Source organism: Phalacrocorax aristotelis, chromosome 13 (assembly GCF_949628215.1).
Source record: "Phalacrocorax aristotelis chromosome 13, bGulAri2.1, whole genome shotgun sequence".
In the NCBI taxonomy this organism is placed as follows: Eukaryota; Metazoa; Chordata; class Aves; order Suliformes; family Phalacrocoracidae; genus Phalacrocorax; species Phalacrocorax aristotelis.
In genome coordinates this window covers 7011079-7031722 of record NC_134288.1, presented here as the reverse complement: position 1 = coordinate 7031722, position 20644 = coordinate 7011079, and the positions used below count along the sequence as shown (strand labels likewise).

The window sequence follows — 20644 nt, the reverse complement described above, 5'->3', positions numbered from 1 at the left end:
AGCCAGACCCCCAATTTCTGCATATCTACCCCTGCCCCATATGAGTCTGTGGCTCACACCAAGCCCCCCATTGCCTGAGCCCGAGGGAGGACACGGGGGGACTTGCTGGGCGAGGCACAGCCTGGCAAACTCACATCTCCACAGGACTCCCTGGCCCCATCCACAGTGGGCACAGAGGCACGGGCTGGAGGATCTGCTTGCCTCCAAATCCTTTTTGCTTTTGTATTTTGTCTTTCCTTCTTCTTTTCCTGCTTTCTCCAGAAGGGCCCAGATGCCTTTACTTTGGCTGAGCTCCCTTGGCCAGCAGCCCACAGAGGCACCAGAAACGCCGTGTGTGAGTGTGTGAACGTGTGTGTGCAATATTAATACACAGAAATGGAAGGCGACCAGCATATAAACATTCTTTACTGTTTGGGTCACAGCCCGGGGAGCTGTGAGAGCTTTTGTGCTGAGTTTTGAACACACAGACTAAATAGAGAGGGAGCGAGAAGGGCAGAGAGGATGAGAGGCTGGGAGAGACAGGGTGGGAGGATAAGAGGGAAGGAGGAGCAGGGAGGGCCCTCTCCAGACCATGGGGTCCGACAGGAGCACGTGGAGAAGGTGTTGGCGCAAGGCTGGGAGCTCCCGCGAACACCCACATCTGCTCCCCACAAAGGGCTGGGCTGGAGGTGGGGGAGAGACCAACTTGGGGCTGGTCATCACATGTGTATTTTTTTGCATTAAAGCAAAAGGTAAATAATAACGATAAAAGACAACAGCAGCTGAAGGCTGTAATAACCAGGATTCCTGTGCAAATCTCGTTAGAGTGGCTTAAGTGTCTATTTGGGAATAAGGAGGAGGGGGGCTATGCTGGAAGTGTTTCTGCAGCAGCCAACGGGAAGGACGGTCTCTCTGGAGCTAACGAGACCCAGCTGGGTCCCGGCTGCAGCCGAGAGTGTTAAATGAGAAACTATTCCGTCAACAGCCAGTTTGGCCAAATATGAAACATTTCCAGGGAATCAATGGCCGGTGCTGGTGACGCAGAAGCCAATAGCGTTGACTTCTTTTCCAGAGCCTCCAGAAATACACTCGTCATTTTGGACTTAAAGGGACAGACCGCGCTTTTTCCACTCATCTCGGCGGTGTTCGGCTGAGAAATCCACATCCCAGCAGCGAGAGCGATGGCTGGGCTGGTTTAATCCACTGGTTAATGCTTGCGAAGGGCCCCAGGGGCTTTTGGACCTGCCAAGCTGCTCCACATGACGAATCTGAACTGGACGCGTCCTCCCCAAATGTTTTCCGTGGAGATGAGCTCAGACGGAGGACTTGAGCTTTGCACAGCTGAGCTCGGACCACCATTGCTCTTGTCCTCTGCTGGTGTCTGAGCCTTTGAACCTCACCTGTGCAGAGCATGATGGAAACCAAATGTTCAGGCTTTGCACATGGGGGTCCAAGGGAGCAGGGATCACCAAACTCCCTGGCACAGGCAGGGCTGACTGGTGTCCACCTTTGTGCTTGATAATACATTTAATGACTTGGTCTGCAAGGGGGAAAGCTCAGCACCAGTGCTGGAGCCAGCCAGCACATCTCCAGCACATTTAGCTCCTTTAGGAATAAAACGGGAAATGGTGTAACTTTCTTTAGGTCCCAGCCCCCCAGCTCTGCTCCCACTTTCCAAGGCACCAGGGCATCCCAAAGGCTTATCCCAGCCCTCCTGCCAGCCTGGGTCATGCTTGTCCCATCCCAGCAGAGAAACAGCGTTGGTGATGTATGCCAAGTCACAGCTAAGCAAGACAAAGGCAGGTAAGACAGATAAATCATTACAGTATGCAGTAAGGATCCTTGGTGATAACACAGAAGGGGAAAAATATGGGGGGAAAAAAAGAGTATCAAATAAATGCAAACTGCTCAGACAACAGAACAGTAAGTTCTGTGGATCTGTATTTGGTACAAATCAGCCTGATTTGCTGTTTGGAGCAATGCAAACTACCCTCCTGCCCATCTCTGAGCTTCGCAGTGCACAACACATCCGTGTCCTTAGGCATCCTCCCCGTCTCGGAGAGGTCCTTCCCCTTCCCGTCTCCGATGGGTCTTGTCATCCATCAGAGGAGATCTGGTTGCATTCTTTCCCCAAAATGGCTGCATTTTAGTTGAGGGTATGCCCATATCTACACCTTTACCTTGTAAAAAGCTCTGAAAAATTAATCCCCCGCCATGGCTAACCACCATGTTCCTCTGCGTAGCCAAATGCTGCTGACCAGGGCACACCGGAGCGAAGCTGCCCAGCTGCTGGGACAATGGTGACGTGGTCTTGCTTTGCCCAGGGTGTGCTCAGACATACATGGATCTTCCTGCTCTGCACGGCTCAAGGCTCCCAGCCCAGCAGGTGAAGGGCACTCTGCATCCACAGCACCTTTAGCTGAATGTGAATTCCCAGTTGTGCCTGGACTTTAAAGGCCTGGTTGGTGGTTTCATCCAGTGAGCATGGCTTTTACCAGGGGCCAGAGAGCTGGGAAAAGGAGCCAAGGATCTTGTTTCTGTTTCTCTACTCTAGGCAGCCCTTATTCCCACCAGCTGCTCCGGCCACAAAAATAAGACTGGGAGTTCTCCTGTTAAGCAAATTTGGGGAAAAAGCAAATTAGATGGAGCTGTTAACCTGGGGTGGGGAAGGGTGCACCCAGAAGCTGGGAAAAATTAGAAGCTGGAGAGGAGGCATCTGCAGCTCCCTTGAGAAAGGGGCTCTGCTGGGGCATGGCAAGTGTTTCCCTTTGCTTTGGGGGTGATGATGGAGCAACCTGCATCCGGAGGGCACTGGGGTGACACATGCCCTTGACATAGCGAGGAATCAGCACGACTCCCAGGCTCCCTGGAGCGGCTCTGAGCAGGGCAAGAGCTCAGGATTCGGTCTTGCCTGGTGAGGGCAGAGCATCGGCAGGGTGAGTCAAGACAACGGCTGGAGAAAGAGCTTACGGCCGTGCCAGGAGGCAAATGGAGGACCCTGTCCATGGGCCATGTCCTGGCCTGTTCCCTGTCCCCCGTTCCACACTGCGCCTGCACCTATCGCTCGTGCTGACGGCTCCCCCTCCGCTGTGTTTCCAGAGGTGCTTCCAGCATGGAAAGTTCTATTTAAACAGCATTTTTCCTCTCTCTTTTTTTTTTTTTTTTCCTTTTGGATGAGAAGCCAAGGGGCTGTAAAACGCAGAGTTTCCCACCTAGCTGAACCAGAGGAAATGATGCTGACAAAAAGCTTAATTTACCCCATTGCAGCAGTAACAGGCATTCATTTTTGGAGACGGACAGAAAAGCTGGAGTGGACAAGGTGGACCTTGGCTTGGGAGAAGAGGGGCTTGGCTCTCCCATCCTTTCCTAAGCAGCACATGAGGCAGAGTGGGGAAGATCCAGGGGGGTAAAAGCAAAGCTGCTCCATGGCTCTTCTACTTCTGGCAGCTCCCAAGGCCAAGAGGGCTGTGAAATACCTTGTGTCTCCGGGCACTGAGCAGGAGGCCTTCCCAGTTCGAGCTGAGCATGCCTTGAGCTGAGCAGAGCATGCTGAAGCCGTTGCATCTCCCATGGCTTCAGGTCACTTCTTCCTCACCGGTTTCTCCTCTGGGGATGTGGCCATGGAAGGGTTGCCCACGCAGGGCACTGCAGCCCACAGAGCCAGTGTGGACAGATGAGGCCTCCATCCCGGCGGGCTTGCAGCAGGCTGGCTAATGAAGCAACCCCCACGCAAGCCCAATCAAACCTGGTTTGACTCAGCCCCGTGTTCACTGGGGAGGTTAATCATCTCCTGGGAAACCTCTGGAAAAGCAGGCAGGGGGCAAGTCTATTAAAGGCACCAAGGGGGAGGGAAAAAGCATCATTATTTTTTTTTCTCTTCCTTCTTTTCCTGCTAGCTGGGAGTGAAGAGCTCACGTCAGAGGTCACCGCTCTCAGGGGCAACACCGGGAAGTCACCAGGGTCCCTTGGCCAGAGGCTGCCCAGGACCTGCCAGCCCGTCTGGGATACAGCACACCCGTGCGCCACACATCAGGGCAATTCCCTCAGGGGATTAGGCTTGATTAACGCTAATTCCTCTGCTCTGTGGCATTTTTCCAGCCTTGCCAGCGTGCTTGGTTTTAAGACATGCAATGGGTCCCTGCTGTAATGAGCGGGCAGTTTTCCTGGTGGGGCTGATGGATCTCCCCCACTGGCCCTTGCCATTGGACAGCTGCTTCAAGGAGTGCTTGGGTCTCAAAGTAACCCAGCTACCAGTGGGACATGAGCAGGGACCAGAGAGGGACAGTAAGAGCCCTGTGTCCATCTGCTGCTCCTCTGACCAGGCAGGGATCTGAGCACCAGGAAGGGCAAGAAACACCCCCATGTCCCTGCAGGCACCGAGAAAGTTATATGCATGGATGCAAAAGAGGTTAGGAGCAAATCTCTGCTCCCAAGAGAAGGGAGGCTGGGTGATTGAGAGATTTCAGGGATTTTGCTCTCCTGAAAGCATGGTGGCTTAAGTCAGTGCCACATCTTGTCACAAGGTGACAAGGCAAGAAGTCTGGGAGACACTCCTTTCAGGACACCTATGATGCCCCACACCCTGTGGTCCTCCTGACCCTGAGCGCAGGCTGCTGGATGAGGCTACCCAAACCCATGGGGATTTTCCCGAGCATGAAGAGCCCTGCTGATAAGTGCTGAGCTGGGGAGTTAGCCAGCCCCTACTGGGATCTTGAATTTCTCCGTTGCCTCCAAGCAGAGCAGCATTAGTGAGACAGTGATACCCCTCAGCAGTGCATTTCATTCTTCCCTAGTCCAACCCAGCTGTGCGTACTTGTGTATATGAAATATGTGGTTTTCCAGACCCCAGACCACTGCCAGCATCAGGGTTGCAGTGAAAATGAGCCCTGAGCCCATCCCATGTAGCAGAAGAATCATAGAATCATAGAATCATTAAGGTTGGAAAAGTCCAACTGTCAACCCAACACTACCATGTCTCCTAAACCATGCCCTGAAGTGCCACATCTACACATCTTTTAAATATCTCCAGGAATGGTGACTCCACCACCTCTCTGGGCAGCCTGTTCCAATGCCTGACCACTATTTCAATAAAGAAGTTTTTTCCTAATATGCAAGCTAAACCTCCCCTGATGCAGCTTGAAGCCGTTTCCTCTTGTTCTATCACTAGTCACCTGGGAGAAGAGACCAACCCCCACCTCACTACAGCCTCCTTTCAGGTAGTTGTAGGGAGCGATAAGGTCTCCCTTCAGCCTCCTCTTCTCCAGCCTAAACAACCCCAGTTCCCTCAACTTCTCCTCATAGGACTTGTTCTCCAGACCCTTCACCAGCTTTGTTACCCTTCTCTGGAGATGGTCCAGACCTCAGTGTACTTTTTGTACTGAGGGGAAGGGGCAAGCTGAGAAGTGCCAACACAGACACCTGGGGCAAGAGGCTAAATCCAGCTCTAGCTGGAGGTTTGGTTATGCTGGCACTGCCAAGGAGCACAGACCCTGGCCCTCATCTGGCTGCACTAGCCAGTGGGTAAATAAGAGGTATCCCCTCCTCCCTGAGCCCTCACTGCTCTGCAGCATTTGCAGGCAATGGGGTCTGACCAAATACAAGAGGTCAGGACCTCCTGGAGTCACTCGTTCCCAATTAACAAGTCAGCTGCACACCAAGACCTGCCAGGTTTTGCAAGAAAGCAGCTGGGGACACACGCAGGTTGGCTCTGCAAGCACTGCACACCTCCGCCTGGGACTTTGCCTCTGGCTGCAGCCAGGGAGCTCTTTCTGGGCCATGGCCAGGCTCCCCAGGGATGCTTTGAAGAGCAGCTGAAGAACCTGGACTTGTTTGCACCCTCCAAGCCAAGCACACCAGGATGTCCCTCCTGCATAGTGCACAGATGGACATTTTCCTCTGCTTTGCTTTCATTCTCTGGCCTGGGTGGGTTTTGGGATGGCAGTGTCTTTCTTCAGGGGTAGGGCAGAGCAGAGGATTTCAGACTGGGACGGGTGCTTGGATGCTGTACGTCGCTGCCAGGGACATCCTCCCTTGCACACAGGAGCCCCAGCCTCTGGAACTGTTCAAACTCAACAATTCTTCAAGGCAGCCTCAGTTTTGGGAAAATGCTGGCGCTTGCTGCTTGTGTTACCCTTGCGCTGCGCTCTTCCCATACGGAGCTCAGCAATGGTCCTGGCACCCCCCCCAGCTCACCCTTTTGTTCAGAACAAAGCAAAAGAAATATCATCTTCAGGTGTTTTAGTTAATGGTATGACGTAGTTTGTCATCCTCTTGGGTGTGAGGAGCTCTGCCTTGGTTCTGTGCCATCCTATCTGGATGATGCATTAGATGCACCTGCAATGGCAGTGGTAGCCAAAGCAAGACCTCTCCTCAATCAGTATCCTTCCTGCAGGCTGCAAACTGCCTTGGGGAAATTGCCATCGTTTTGCATATTAGACCTCACTGAAAGAGGCATTTGAATTCCGACTCTCCATGGTGAAACCTTGAAATGCTGCAGCTCTGCCCCAGCAATGCCTCTAAACGCCATGCTCTTCCAAGATGTTAAGTATTTAGGATCTAAGTATAAGGACCCAACCTCCCCCCCAGATTCGGAAGCCACACCAGTCTTTGCACACTGCAACACTGGGAGAAAACAGAGATAAAAACATCCTGTAGGGCATGAGCAGGATGGTGATTAATCCTGGGAAAAGGCTAACTGACATGACCATCAATAACTACAGTAACTTGTTATGGCTAACTCATTCCAGGAGGATTACATGCCTGAACACTCCTTAAAACATCTAATGAATGTCATTTTGTTTTTACTCTCGGTGCTCATGCAAGTGAAGCACTCAACAGCGCTGGCCATAACCATGGGGAGAGCCGGCAGGGCTGCTCCCCGCTTCCCACACCCCGATCCACCGCACACCTTCCTGCTGACCTGAAATATCCTTGCTGTGTGCTCCTGCCGCCCTGCAGCCAGATCTGACCTGCCAGGAGCCTCATGGGTGGCCACGTGCTGGCTTCAGGTGGCTTTGGGTGATGTCTCACTGGAGAACACCTACCCCATGGCATGGACACTGTGGCTCACGCCTTGGTCTTCACAGTGACCTGAAAGCATTGTTTTGGTCAAGCAGGGCATGGGTCAGGTTTTCCTGTCCGGTTCCCATTTAGGGGTTTCTGTGGCAATCCTCAAGCAGGAAGATGGCAAAGGCATGAGTGCTGACACAAGATGTATTTGTCTGCTCCACCTTCAGACTTCTCCTTGTCCCTGTTAGAGAACAAACAAAAATGGAATTGGACCTGCTATTAAGGGCCAACAGCCATGAGCTCTGCAGGCATCAGTAAGCCAAGGTGAGGTGCAGAGTGTCCAGAGAGGGTTTCCCAGTCACAGCTATGTCTTGGTATGCACCACCCCAGGCATGCCACTTATCTGGGTCTCTGAGGTCCATGCTAACTACAATTCCTCTTAATTTTGCTGAGGAATGTTCTTTAGAAAGGAAGAATATTGGAAGCAAAGCTGCAAAAGGCATTTTTTGCACTGAAGGACCATGTCATCTTGCCTTTCCTGCAGAGACAAGCTGTGATGCATTGCGTCCCGTGGTGCAGCTGTGGCAGGCTGAGGCTGGGAATCACTGTGGAGATGCTCACCTGACTTGCATGTACGGCATTTCAGGAGAGGGGGAGAGGGAGTTTTGATAAGGATTATGTACAGCTCCAGATCCTGAGGGTTACTGGTCTGCCTCGTTCCTGCTGTACAGGGACATTATCAGTGAAATGCTGGGGCTAGCGCCAGGTTCCCCAAAGCCTCACCATGAATCTATTGATGTCAATGAGCGCCCTGGTTAAGAGTAGCTGACAATGTGGTCTCTTGTTTCATGGAGAACACAGAGGTGATTTTCAGCCACCATGAGTCACTGCCAGTAGCTGCTCCTGAGCGTGCCCATGTCTACCACATCCCTCAGACATGGCTCCAGGGAAGGCATTTTTATTTTCTACTGGCAATGCTCTCTGGGTTCCTACCAGGCTTGCTCTTCACCCCATGTGAGGGGCAGCCAGCAGTCCTGCCTCATCCCCCTACGGTTTCATTTTTCCAGGGTGCTGGCAGCTTCTTGCCTGCTGATGCTGTGGGAGACTTTCTGTGCCCTGAACAAAGGCTTTCAAAAAGTTCTGGAGATGCTCTTTGGGCTCCTGCTACCTGACCTCACTGATGGTCTGAAGCCATCTGAAGAGAGACCTCAGCACTGAAAGGGACATCAAAACAGAACCGGCCACCAGCATCCCACCCTGCGCCTCCCCGCATCCTGCCAAGGTAAGTGTCCTCACTGGTTAGTTGCTGGGTTTCCTTAAACATGAGACTGCAGAGATGCAGCCTGAGCCCAGCCCCGTGCAGCAGCTCACACCTGACCTTCCCTGATTTCCTCAGCCCTGGACGGCTCAGCTTTTCCTATTACCAGAGGACCTTTTTGCCGCTTCTTGTACTCTCAGCCTCATATTTCAAATTCCTTCGGAGCTGTATCTGGTTTTCATTTAAACATATTACTTTTAGAGATATATATATATAATGCAACGAGAAAGGACTTTCAAGGTAATAAATGGAACATGCGAGCCTAATTATTCAGGATGACCCAACGCAATTCGGTAAGTCCAGCGAGTTGTTTATATTGGCAAGATGAGAACAAAATATCATTGGATACAGTCATTACTCTTATAAGATTTCAATATATATACATTGTCAGGAGTCCCTGAGTTATGAAGTCCTCCTTGCTGGAGGAATAAACATGCTGGGTAGTAATCCTGGAAGCAATCAAAATGCCTTCAGCTCGGTGACTGCAGAGCCCCTCTCCCATGATGTCCACAGTCAGCCCTGAGCCCGCGGGCTTCGGTCACAGCCCAGACTCACAAACAGACAGTTTATCTCATTCTGAGGCCAGAGCTCGGTGAGCGAGCAGAGGCAGAAATAGGATTCTTGGCATTTCAGGTTGAATTACTGGAGCTGTCTATGACTGGCCCCACTGGTCAAATAGGAAAGAATAACACCAGGGAGCTGGTTTTGCTCTCAGTATGGCTAGAGGAGCTGAAGGGCGTCTGCTCCTGCATGCTGGTCTGCGAACACCCTTCAGATGCTTTGGTTTTGCAGTGGTAGGACTGGCTGCTCTGCAGTTTGTTCAGGGCATCCCACCGGTGGTGCTGCTGCCCCCCATGTGCCAGGGTGGCAGCTCCCCTGGCTAAGGATGCAAAAGTGGCTGTGGCAGGCTGCTGGGAAGGATATGGGGGAAAGGGCTGGCTTCCACTCCCACCTCTTGTGCACACCTTCTTACCACTTGAGAAAAGCCTTCTGAGCATCCTTAACCCTAAAATCTGCTCATGATCGAGGGAAGCAGGGCACTGTGGGGATGTGTCCAGGCAGCACTGAGGCAGCAGATGCCAGAAATGCAAGAGCAGCCCTTTGGCTGCCACAGGAGGCCTCCAACCATATAGAAACCATTTTGTGATGGTGACACACAAGCTCCTCCAAGAAACAGGGACAATGGCAGCCAAGCTGCACCCTCCCAGCTCCTGTGTGCAGCCCTGGGTTTGCCTCTCCTGGGACCCCAGGGACTGCAGGGGCTCTGGGACTGAAAATACTCAGCAAGTCAAAGCAGTGGCTACCGTCTATGCAGTGATACACTGCCTACCCCCCACAGTTAAACCCCTGCTTGTTCCCAATGGGGCAGCCAGAAAAATCCTGGCAAGGCTCTCCACCAGGAAAATGACCTACCCCTCAGCTGGTCCTGTGTCTGGGAGGTATAAATCAGCCCAAAAGACAGCATTTCTGTTTCAGGGAGAAGTTAACTTTCCACTGAATGCACTGAGCTGACAAGCAGTGAAGCCTTGGCTGTTTACCCCAGAGCCCAGGCGTCATGGTCTGCATGGCTGGAAGTCTCAGTGGGGCTCTATTCACTTTGATTTTACACCAGGGTTAACTAGACCCCGGTAATTATCCCCTTTTAACAAGGCAGTGTTTACACCTATGAGAAAGGGTCAGCTCCTGCCTTGCTCACTGTGGCTGGAAGGAGACTATTGCTCATGGCAGCTGGAGAGGTGAAGTGACTGTAGGGGGGAAAGAAAAGATGGGAAGAAAGAAAGAAATGGAAATAGGAAAGGTGATCTTAAAGCTCACATGAAAAATATCCCACATGATCCTTGACTCCGCAAGCTAGCTCCCTCCCCATCACTTCCACCCACCATGCTGCGATGAAGCCTCGGAGTGCACACAGAGATAGTTGGAAGCTGGGATAGGTTGATGGATTTCTTAGCTCCTGGGCTATTAAATGTCTGGACCAGCTAATTTTAAAGCAAACAAGCAAAGACCAAATGACAAATTGTTTGGGAGGCCCTTCAGCAAAAGGATAGAGTTTTATGACTACCAAGGGCACTGTTGCTGCCATTAAATCTGTGGACATAGGGGAAAAATAAGATCTGATTTATTTGGTGATGGTGAAAAATATTATCCAAGCTATAATTTATTGATCATTGCATCCTCCCAGTTTTCAAGGCCTCTTTCTTGTGCATATGGAACATATACATATTTTCCTTGCATATGAGGCTGAACACATCATTGCTCCTGCACTGGAGGAATTTTTGCATGCTCTGCTGGCTGTAGCACAGGGTCCAGCAATGCCGGCAGCGCCTGTGGGGCAGGACTGGGGAACAGCTTTCTGCAATGGGGGACAGGTCACCTCGATGCTGGGGCTGCTCTTCAGCAGGGGAGATGGCGAGGAGCCATGTGCTTATGGGGAATAACTCAACACTGGCAGGAGCTGCCAGTCCTACAGGGTTCATCCAGGTCCAACGTCTCTATCACGATGTACAGGCCAAAGACTGGGGCATCTGCCCACCTCCTCCTTCCTGCTGGACACTGATCACCAGACCATTGCCATAGTCTCCTTCCTCTCCCGTCCTGCTCCCCTTGTCCCTGCGCCTGCCCTCCCTCCTGGTCCCCAAGGCATCATGGAGACACATGGAGCAATACTGTCTCTGGGGAAGGACAAACTGGCCCAAAGCCCCTCGCATACCCACGCTGGGAGAAAGCAGACCTTGAGGTGGTTTCCTATTTGTGAAGGAGAGGAGGGACATGCTGCTGTCCCAGCACAGCACTGCCATGGCCGTGCTGTACCCCTGAGCCATTGCCTCGCAGCAGCCCCAGTGCTCACCCCAAACTGCCTGCAGCAACATTTCCCAGTTGCTTCCAGCTACAGGCTGTACATGGTTTTCATTTCCCAAAGCAAACAAGGGCTCGGTGCCTCCCTGAGTGGGGGCCCACAGAGCCCAGCTGCCTCTGTTACCTGGCTCAGGGAGTGGGATTGCTTCCCCCTGCAACCCTGGGTGGTGGGAGCAAAATTCAAGATGGCAAATGCAGACAGGGCAGCCTCGGGCCCCTGGGAGTCTTGCTGGAGCTGGACGCTCTCTAAGCCAGTCCATCTGGTGAGGAGAGAGTCGGGCTCTGCAGGGACAGCCGGAAATAACAGCAATTTATGCAGTTATGCTGCCAGATTTTTGTTCTCTAACCATCAAATAATACCACGAGAAAAAAAAAAAAAGAAAAAAAGGAGAAAGGAAATAGAAAAAGCAATATAGGGACCACAGTTTTTAATCCTCCTTGTGTTCCCAGAGAAATCCAGGGCCTCTTTCCACCCTTTAACTCACTCTTGGTCTCCTTTAGAGCCTCCTCCAGCCAACCTGGTGAGAGGAGCCCAATCACTCTGCAAACAGTCTGGGACACCTTTTGTCTGTGCAAAGCTATTGAATGCAAAAACTGATCCCTGCAGCTTTCAGAGGCGGCCTTGATAGCCTTTCTGTGGCAGGTGCCATTTGCAGAGCATCGCACCACCTCCAGCCGGGTAGCCCAGGGAAAGCAGGAGCCACTGCCAGGCGATCCCCATGAGCCAAGCGCTGCTCTTGGAGCAGATCGTGGCCTCCCACCCCGCCAGGATGATGCTCACTCCCAGTCAGACACTGCATTTCCCTGGGGTGTCTCCAGGACTGACTCGCTAGCAGTTATTGCCATGGCCCCGGTGTGCTGTTGATTCGACGGTAGCTGCAGCTCTACATCACTGGGGAATTATGAAAAAACAATTTATAGAGGCAAAGCCTCCCAGCCTCTGTGCTGGAGCTGCTCTTGTCTGAGCCCTGCACAGCCTGTGAATGTTCCAGTCTCTCCCAGAGCTCAGGACACGGTTCGGCTCGGAGCAGAGCCCTGCTGTCTCTGCAGTTACCCATCACCCAGCAGCCACGAGCACTCGGGCCGCTGGGCTGAGGGGTGCAGCCTAAGTGCCAGGCACAATGGCATGGAGATGCTCTGAGCTCCTGGACCAGCATGCCACTTTGAAGGAGAGCACAGGAGAAAAGCAGCCAGGAGGTCAGCGAGGCGGAGAGCCCAGGGAGCACAAAGCCCATGCAGTTTGCAATGTGGCTGTCCCTCATTTGTTCTCCTTGATTTGGGGAGCAAAGGCCAGGGGCAAAGGTGGGTTGCTTAGACCACCCACAGTCCTTGGTAGTGACAGGGGGTGACGGGACCAAGAGGGACCTGCCATCCCCTTCACACCAGAGCTGCAGCCAGGCAGGGGGATGCAAAGCTGCTGAGCACAAGCTGCAGCACTGATGCCTGTGGCAGTGCCTGGCTGCTCGGCTGCTGCTCCCAACAGCCTGGGGATAGGTGAGGGCCAGGATTGCCCAGACAGCATGGCTAAATCCAACTGTGTGACTACACTGCGCCGCCTCTTTTTCCTCTAGCATCTGGAAACAAGGTGAAGAAAAAAAACATTTTTGGGTGGGTGGAGTGTTCCCATCACACTTATCTGGTTAGGAAATCAGGGAGAAGATTGATAGCTGCATCCTCCCAGTTGTCAGGCAGAAAATGAATGGTGCCCAGAGAGCTGCTGGGGCTCCTGCCTGTGACACAGATGGACCATGGTATGGGTCCCCATGCCCAAATCTCCTCTTAGAAGACCAGTGAGGGAATTTGACTGAATGGACATCCTGATGAATAACTCTTCCTAAGGCTTCTTTCTTGCTGGAGGAAAAGGATGTGTTACCTGACCAGGTTGTCCCCAATCAAAGGGGAGAGGGGGCCCTTGAAATGATGATTTCCTGCCTCAGCCTCCAATTAAAACAGCAAATATTTTCTCCTTTTTTTGGAACAAAGTGGGAAGAGGGTTGTGCTGCTTCCAGGAGAGAGCAGCGCCTTTCAGTGTGCTCATGCACCAGTTGGACTCGCCGCCCAAAGCGCAGTGCAGAGTTTCTCACATTGCTCAGGCCCGCTGGACTGGGGTCTTTGGGGGACAGACCAGGTTCGGTCGGGTTGGGCAGGGTGAGCCAGCCCCTGTCAGCACAGATCCCCCTTGATGGGATCAGGCAGAGGACATGCAGCCCTCACTCTGCAAACAGAAGAGGAGCTCTCTTGGCACTGGAGCTCTTTTCACTTCCAAGAGTAAAATGCCCAAGTACTTGCTATATTTAGACACCGGGGTTTTTCAGAAAACAGGAAGAGGCTTGTACAAAACTCTGTGTTCACCTCTGGAGATGGCTCCTCGCCTCCCAACCACGGCTGGCCCCAAAGCCCATCGCTGCGTAGGTGCCAACCCCACACACCCTCCTAGCCTCACCAGCCCTTCCCGCAGGCAGACCCCGAAACGTCCTTCACCCACAGCAGGCTCTGTGGGCCCCAGCCAGCCCCTCTTCCACATGGGGAAATGCTTAGAAAAGCTGGCGGAGGGCCAGGCTGCAATGGCAAAGAGCAGCGGTGTCTGACTCTGGCTGCCGTGGAGCCCCAGGAGCAAGGGCTGCTGGCACTGGATGGCAGAGGGCACTGAAGATGGTGAAGCCATCCCATAATAAGAGCTTCTCCAGTTTTCTCGGTGTTTTATTTCTTGATTGCAAGAAAAAGAATAAGGTTGTCTTTTTTACTGATTTATTGTTAAAGGCTTGCCACTGCTCCTTGCAGTGCCCGGGCTGGGGTCTGTCCCTGCCACCTGGCCCTTGGCTGCAGGGCAGCCCTCCCTCCAGTGCTCCCTTTTTCCAACTGATAGCTTCCCAGCAAGGAGCAGCAGGAGAAATCTTGGCATCTGGTGGGGAAACGCAGCCAGCGCCGGGGAAGGGCGGGGAGGGAAAGCAATGCATTTCCAATGCCTGAGCACACCATCCTCACAAGCATCCCCGTAATTGCAGCCACATGCTGGTTCTCACAGCCCTCACCTCACTTGAGCCCCAAATCCTCTTCTCTACTCCTGGGGCTGCTGTACAGCCCCCGCCCCGACCCAGACATGCCTTTCATCTCCTGCTTAAGGCCAAGAGAGAGCTGCACCCGTTCTGCATCATGGACCTGTAAACCCAGCAGGGCTGGCAGGGAATTTCCAACACATCCTTAAGCTGCAGAGAAGAATGATGGACCCTGGACTATACTGGTCCCCAGGCCCTTCTCTCTCTTTCTTTCCTCCCTCTCAACTCCAGCATGAATATTTATCCCCTTGCCTGGTCTGAATATTTATCCCCTCGCCTGGGCTGCCTTCATGCTGGCCGTCACCATCGGCATTCCTGCAGGAATTCCTCCTTCTCCCTCCGCCAAGTGCAGGCCGGGGCTGGGGCGAGGGGGAGGCAGCCCTTTTCATTTCCAATTCCCCCATCCTCGATGGAGAGTAAACATTGTTCCTCTCACAAAGGCGGGTATTGTAGCAGGACGGGGAGGGGGGAAAGGCGAGCGGGAGGAGGTGCGGGGGAGATGAAGTGTGAGAGGGAGGGAGGGCACAGGAGAGCCCCCTGAGAAGAGGGCGAACGGGATGTGAATATAAATTCTGTAAATATTTTCTTTAAGGTGCTGTTTGTAATCCCAGGAAATAGATCCAGTTTCACGGGAGAGTGGGGGTAGCGGGACTGACTTTGCTGCGGGTGCCTCCATGTTGATTAAAATCCTGATGGAGAGGTGGGGGGAGCATCACGGGCTGCTCAGAAGAGCACCAGAACCTCACCACCCCACCTTCCTGCCTCCCCCGGTCTAGAAATCACCCAGCAGCGCCTTGTCCCCCATGCTGTCCCACTTGCACTCCCCAGGCCCTTCTTCTCCTGGATAACGCACGACCAGGCTGGTAAAGCAAAGAAAAATGGGGTTTGTGTCCTGCAGCAAAGGGTTTACTGCCCACTGGCCACATCGCCCCAAGCAGGGACAAGATCCTGAGCTGCAGTGGGGGCACATGCACCCAAGGGAGGGTGCAGGGACACCTTAGCCTGGCCATCACCCGACAAAAGTAAAGCACAAAGCTTGAGATTTGCCTAAGGGGGACATCCCTGGTGGTGAATACGGGCACTGGTATATACACCAGTACTTCTGGTAAAGCCAGAAGTGGCTGTGGGATGGCCCAATCAGCCCCTCTTCTGCCCAGGAGCTGCTGTGTCCGTCCTTCTCCCATCCTTGGACCAGCTCCCCTTTGTCCAGGGAGAAGACAGGAGGTGGGACCAGTGCTGGTGGCCACGCTGGCAGGGCAGGCAGCTGCCTGCTCCCAGCCCTCCTGCAGAGCAGCCCGGAGCGGATGAGCCATTACCCTGTTCTGCTCAGAGAAGCTATTGTGTCTTCTTCAGAAAAGGCTTACCAAATCATCCAATTATGCTTGCCCTTCTACCTGTCTCACCTCCTTTTGATGCTTTTTGTCATTGTTTGAAACAACTGTGTCCAGAAGCCAGGATTTCTATGGTCTCTTGCATTAATGGTGATTCTTCACTTGCCCAGCTCCATCCCAGGAGCCCCATTTACGTTCCTGCAAGCACAGCACTCTATCTACCCTACAGACTGCTTGCCTTCGGGCACTGAGCAAAGCACCCACTGCTGGGCAGGAGCTGGGGTCCCGGCATGGCTGGGGCCCATCGCTGCATCCCATCACTCATGCAGGGGCTCAGCCCGCATCCCCAGTTCAGGCCCATGGAGACGGGACATCCCACTGCCTTTGACACCCATGGCCATCTGCAGCATCCCCAACTAAGGGCAGAGGTTGGGAGGCCACCATGCCTCTGCCTGCTCCTCAAGCCACGTGCGAGCATAGAAATTCCTAATTCTAAGGCACTTCTAGGGATTAAAAAGTTACTCTCTATTACTTTTTTTTTAAGCCCGCTTGCTCACAGGGGATCCCTGCCACCACCAGCTGGTCCCCCACAGTCCCAGGGGAACAGATGCTGTGGCCACGGTCCCCTTTCATCAGGGACACCATGAAATGTGACATTTGCTGGTCCAGACGATGGGGAGGGCAGAAGTATAACCACATTGCAGAAGAGATTAGAGCCATTCAGGGAGGTCGCGGGGTCTGTGCAGCAGGCTGACCCAGAGGTGTGCCTCACCCTTTCGCTGCCAGGAGGATCACTGCATGCTTGCTTCATTCCTCCTTCCCCAGTCCCTGCCGCTGGCTAATTTCTGAGAGGGGACGTGGGGCTCCACAGACTTTTGATCTGCTCCAACACAGCTGTTCCCAGACCTTTATGTAAGGGATGAGAAATGTGACTGAAATAACTGACAGAGTGGACAGAAGCAAGTGTGAAAGACTATAAATAAATATGACACAATACCTGTGATCACCGCTAAGTAAGTTTTAAATGGAATTGATGGTATAAATAGAGTCAAAAGCAAAGATGCCTCCAGCAGGTGACATAGATGTGAGGTGGGGAGCGACTGGTGTGATGCAGGTGCAAACACAGCAAGACCCCATGCCCCGCTCCATCCCTACTATCTGGCAGCCATGGAAGTGGTTATTTTGCTTTGGACCCCGAGGGTCCTCCATCCTTCCAGCTCCCAAGTGCTCTTCCATCCTTACCACCCCTTGGCCCTACCAGACCCGGATGAACCGGACAGGTTGGGATGTGCAAGCCCATCCCTCAAGGGGCATAAAGAAGGTCAAGCCCCTGCAGTGGCCCAGGCCCCTCTTGTCACTCTCCCAGAGCCCACCTGGGCAGCCAGCAGCCTCACATGTGGCCTCCAAGCAGCCATAAAATGGGGTTCAAATTTCACTTTCGATGTTCAAAATATTTTCTCTCTTTTCCTTTCCCTTCTTTCCCCAGCAGATCTGTTAACCCTGGCTCCAGCAGATCTTGGCCCTTTGCTATGCTCTTACTACCCTGTTTGCAGCAAGAGCTGGGCAGGCATTGACTGACTCCCTTGCTGGCTGAGGCAGAAGCCGTGTGAGCTGCTTTCCTTAAGCCAGTCACTTTTCACCTATCCCTTACCTTGCAGGTACTCCAATGCTCCAGACACCTCAGTCCTAAGCCCACACATGTGTTAAAGTGCTGCATCTGGTATAAGCACTGCAGCTCCCATGTAATTGGGACAGCATCCCCATGTCCTTGGCCCCAAAACAAGAAGCAGAGCCCAGGAACCTGCCCCTCCTGGCATCCCAAATTGCCGCTGCAGCATCACGTTGGCTGATTTTGCTGTTCTGGGCACGGTGATTCAGCAACACGCCAGCGATGCTCAGCAAACATTGAATATTGAGATCAGCTACAGGAAATCCCTGTGGGGATATCACTGGTGCCGCTTTCCAAGCCGTGCTATGGCAGGGCTCATACCACCAGCTGCCCTCGGTGCCAGCGCGGGACGCTGCCAGCACTGTGATGCTCTGTGCCAGCAGCACGTGGCAGAGGACACCCCACCCGTGGCTGGTGGGGCAGAGACCTCTTCTGATTTTATCCAGAGGATTTGCCCAGCTCAGCTTCACAGCAGTTCTGGCAGGGTAGAGGACTTCTCCACCCTCTTCTCCCACTTTTCCACCCTCCTTGCCATAAGTCCAAACCTAACCTACCTGCAGCAGTCTCCCCTGCAATTGCTATTTGGGCAAACACCCCCTTGGTATGAGAGCATCCAGCTGGGTTCAGCTCAACAGGCTGGAGCGGCAGGGAGAAGGGGGAGCGTCTGTGGGAAGGGGCGAGGGGGGCTGCAGATCAGGGCTGATATGGCCTGGCATTTTGGCAGAATTTTCTAGGACAGTTTGTACAGTGTCTTCCCTATACAATGGTTATGTCTAGCCGCCGCGCTGCAGCTCTCATTTCCATGAGCAAGGAATTCAACCGAAAAGTAAACAGGAAAAAACGTTACATCTCGCAGTTTATAAATATATACGGAATTATTTAGGCAGTCAGGCCAATTTGCACAGATGCCGCATATATGCTGTGACAGATCTCTATGTTGTTTTGGAGCCACCCCTTGTGAATGGGAAACAGGGCTGGTTTCTCGCCATGTCTGCATGAAATATCGGTATCCTCCTGCAAGCTGGCTGCCAGCAGTGAGTGCTACGGCTCTTGGGAACAGCGCTATGAGCTGATGTGAGCTATTTGCACGTAGTGCTGAGAGACTCGAGTCCCCAAGTTTCCAGCTTGGGCTGCACGAGGCCTTTGGAAAAGGCAGGGGAGCTTTTCCTGGGGATTTCAGCCCCGGATCTGTCAGGCCGATGGGACAAACCGTGCTTTGGTGGGGTGGGGGGCAGGACCTGCCCCGGCGCACACACCTCCATGAGGGTGAGATGGCATTTTGGAGCCCCAGTTCCCCATGTCCAACAGGCTGAAGCTGCTGGTTCCCAGGACTTGGGGGCAGAGTGGGGTGCAGGCAGGGCAGACCTGCCTCCAACTCCATGCAGGGCACTGAAAAATTGCTGCCTACAGGAACAAGGGACCTGAGCCCCTATCCCATCAACCTCCTCCACAGCAAGCGTCCCAAGGCACCTTGAGCCCAGAGCCGCAATTCAGATCAAAATGATGGGACTAGGCTTTTCCCAACAATGTTCCTTCCTCCCCCTCTCACACCCGGCCTGAGCCCGGAGGTTTATTCAGCCTGACAGCCGAGTGACTTGATCGTTCGAAGCAACGTCTTAATTGCAGGACGTCCTCCATGGTGCTTTCTGGCTACAGCCGGTAAAAGAAACTTCTCTTCCCCATCTCCCTCTGCCCCCCCAGCTCCGCCGAGCCGTGCCGAGCGCAAGAGCTGCTCAGACAGTGGGGATATTGTTTTGGCCATTGACTGAATGGCCCGGCCTCCTCAGCTGTAAAATTACCTAGAGGATAACTAAACAAACCCCAGACAAACACTTCTTTAAAAGCACTGCTTACTTTGCAGCAGCCATTTCCCCCTGCCCACCGCATGTGCTCACACTGGGTTTTCTTTTCCTCCCTCTCAAGGGCGACACAATTGCAATGCCCTTGCAAAGCACTGCATGGGGAAGAGGGGACAGCGAAATGTGGGGGGACACAGGGGATGCCATGGGCTCTTCTGGACCAGGCGCTGCTCAGCCCCAGCTCAGCGGTGGAGACCTTGTGATGCTGAGGCATCAGGAGCAAACAGGGAGTCAGAGACAGCGACTCTATGGGCTGGTCCATGTCAGAGCTGGGAGGGGGATAGTGGTTCCAAGGGCTCAGTCCTGACCAGTTTTTTCCCCAAAATGGAACTGCTGACCCACAGGGGAACTGGTCCCATCAGCCTAGTCCAAAGTGCACTGAAGACAGTAGAAAAACTGTCCCAGACTCCAGCATGATGCATGACCCAATGGGACTGCTGAGCTCCTGAGGACAAAATCAAGCATTAAGGGATGAAAAAGTGCCTCCAGACTGAGCTGGATGAGCAGGGGGGTCAGGACAGGTCCCCTCCAGGAGGTTTTGCTGTTTCCAACAATCCCTCATAAATAGGAGAAGAGTTCTGGCCAAATCCTTGTTCAGAGTCAATCTAAGCATTTCCTGACTCGGTGCTGATTTCACAGATTAAAGCTGGTCAAAAACAACCTGGTCAAAATCCAGCCAGCATTAATGGAAAAAGACCTTGAGGAATTTCATTTGAGTTTGTTCTGAGGGGAGGGGCTGCGATTTTCCCTCCCAGAAGCTTGCTTGCTCTTGAAATACATGCAATAAACACATGAATGCTAAGCCCCAGCTAAAAGCAAAGAGGCTGCTTTCTGGTGCAAAACCATTTTTTGTAAAGATATGGGACATTAGTAAATCTGGGGTCATGCTTTTAATTCCAGGTCTGCCAGTGAGCCACTAACCTGAAGTATTACAACTGCACCCAAGTTTCCATGTTCATCTGAGGGCTGCAGCAACAGTCTAGGGTTTGGCACAGGGAAGCAATCCTATTGATCCCCAAATAAAGTGGGGGAAGACATTAAATAAATCCCTGCCTATTCCTGCAGCTGGTCAGAGGGATGCTTTCCTTTCTGGTCTTGTTGGCCAGCTCAGATAGAGCGTGCCTTCACAAAGACAGGGGTGGAAACCCAAAACACAACACCGCAGTGTGTGCTCTGAAAATATGTGCAGTCCAACTGAGGCAGATCCCAAATTTTGGCAGATTCCTAGGATCAGGAAATTCCTTGAGAGTTCGGGAAATTCTCCAAGACTGAACCCAAGCTATTTCACTTGCAGAAGATATCAAGTTCTCCTCCTCTTCTCTTTTTTTTTTTTGGTGATGGGTCAGTGGGACCTTGGCGAGCACATGTTGCTGTACAGTGAGAAAGGAGATTAGCAAAACACTGCAGAAGGCCAAACACAGATGCAGGGCCTGCAGGAACAGCTGCTTGCGAAGGGAAGCCGGCTAAGCCAAATATCAGCCACGAGGTCCCAGCTCCAAGAAGGTCTGGAAAGAGCCCAAGCTGGTATCAGTTACACTTTCGTCCCTGCTCCTTTCCCTGTGCATAAA

At 52.9% G+C, this 20644-nt stretch overlaps 1 protein-coding gene across 1 annotated transcript in view; it reads right to left on the bottom strand.

Annotated features, from left to right (window-relative positions):
• The window catches only part of RPN2 (ribophorin II), a 127688-nt gene that overhangs the window by 66329 nt on the left and 40715 nt on the right, over positions 1 to 20644 (bottom strand). The gene's annotated exons all lie outside the window — the stretch shown is intronic.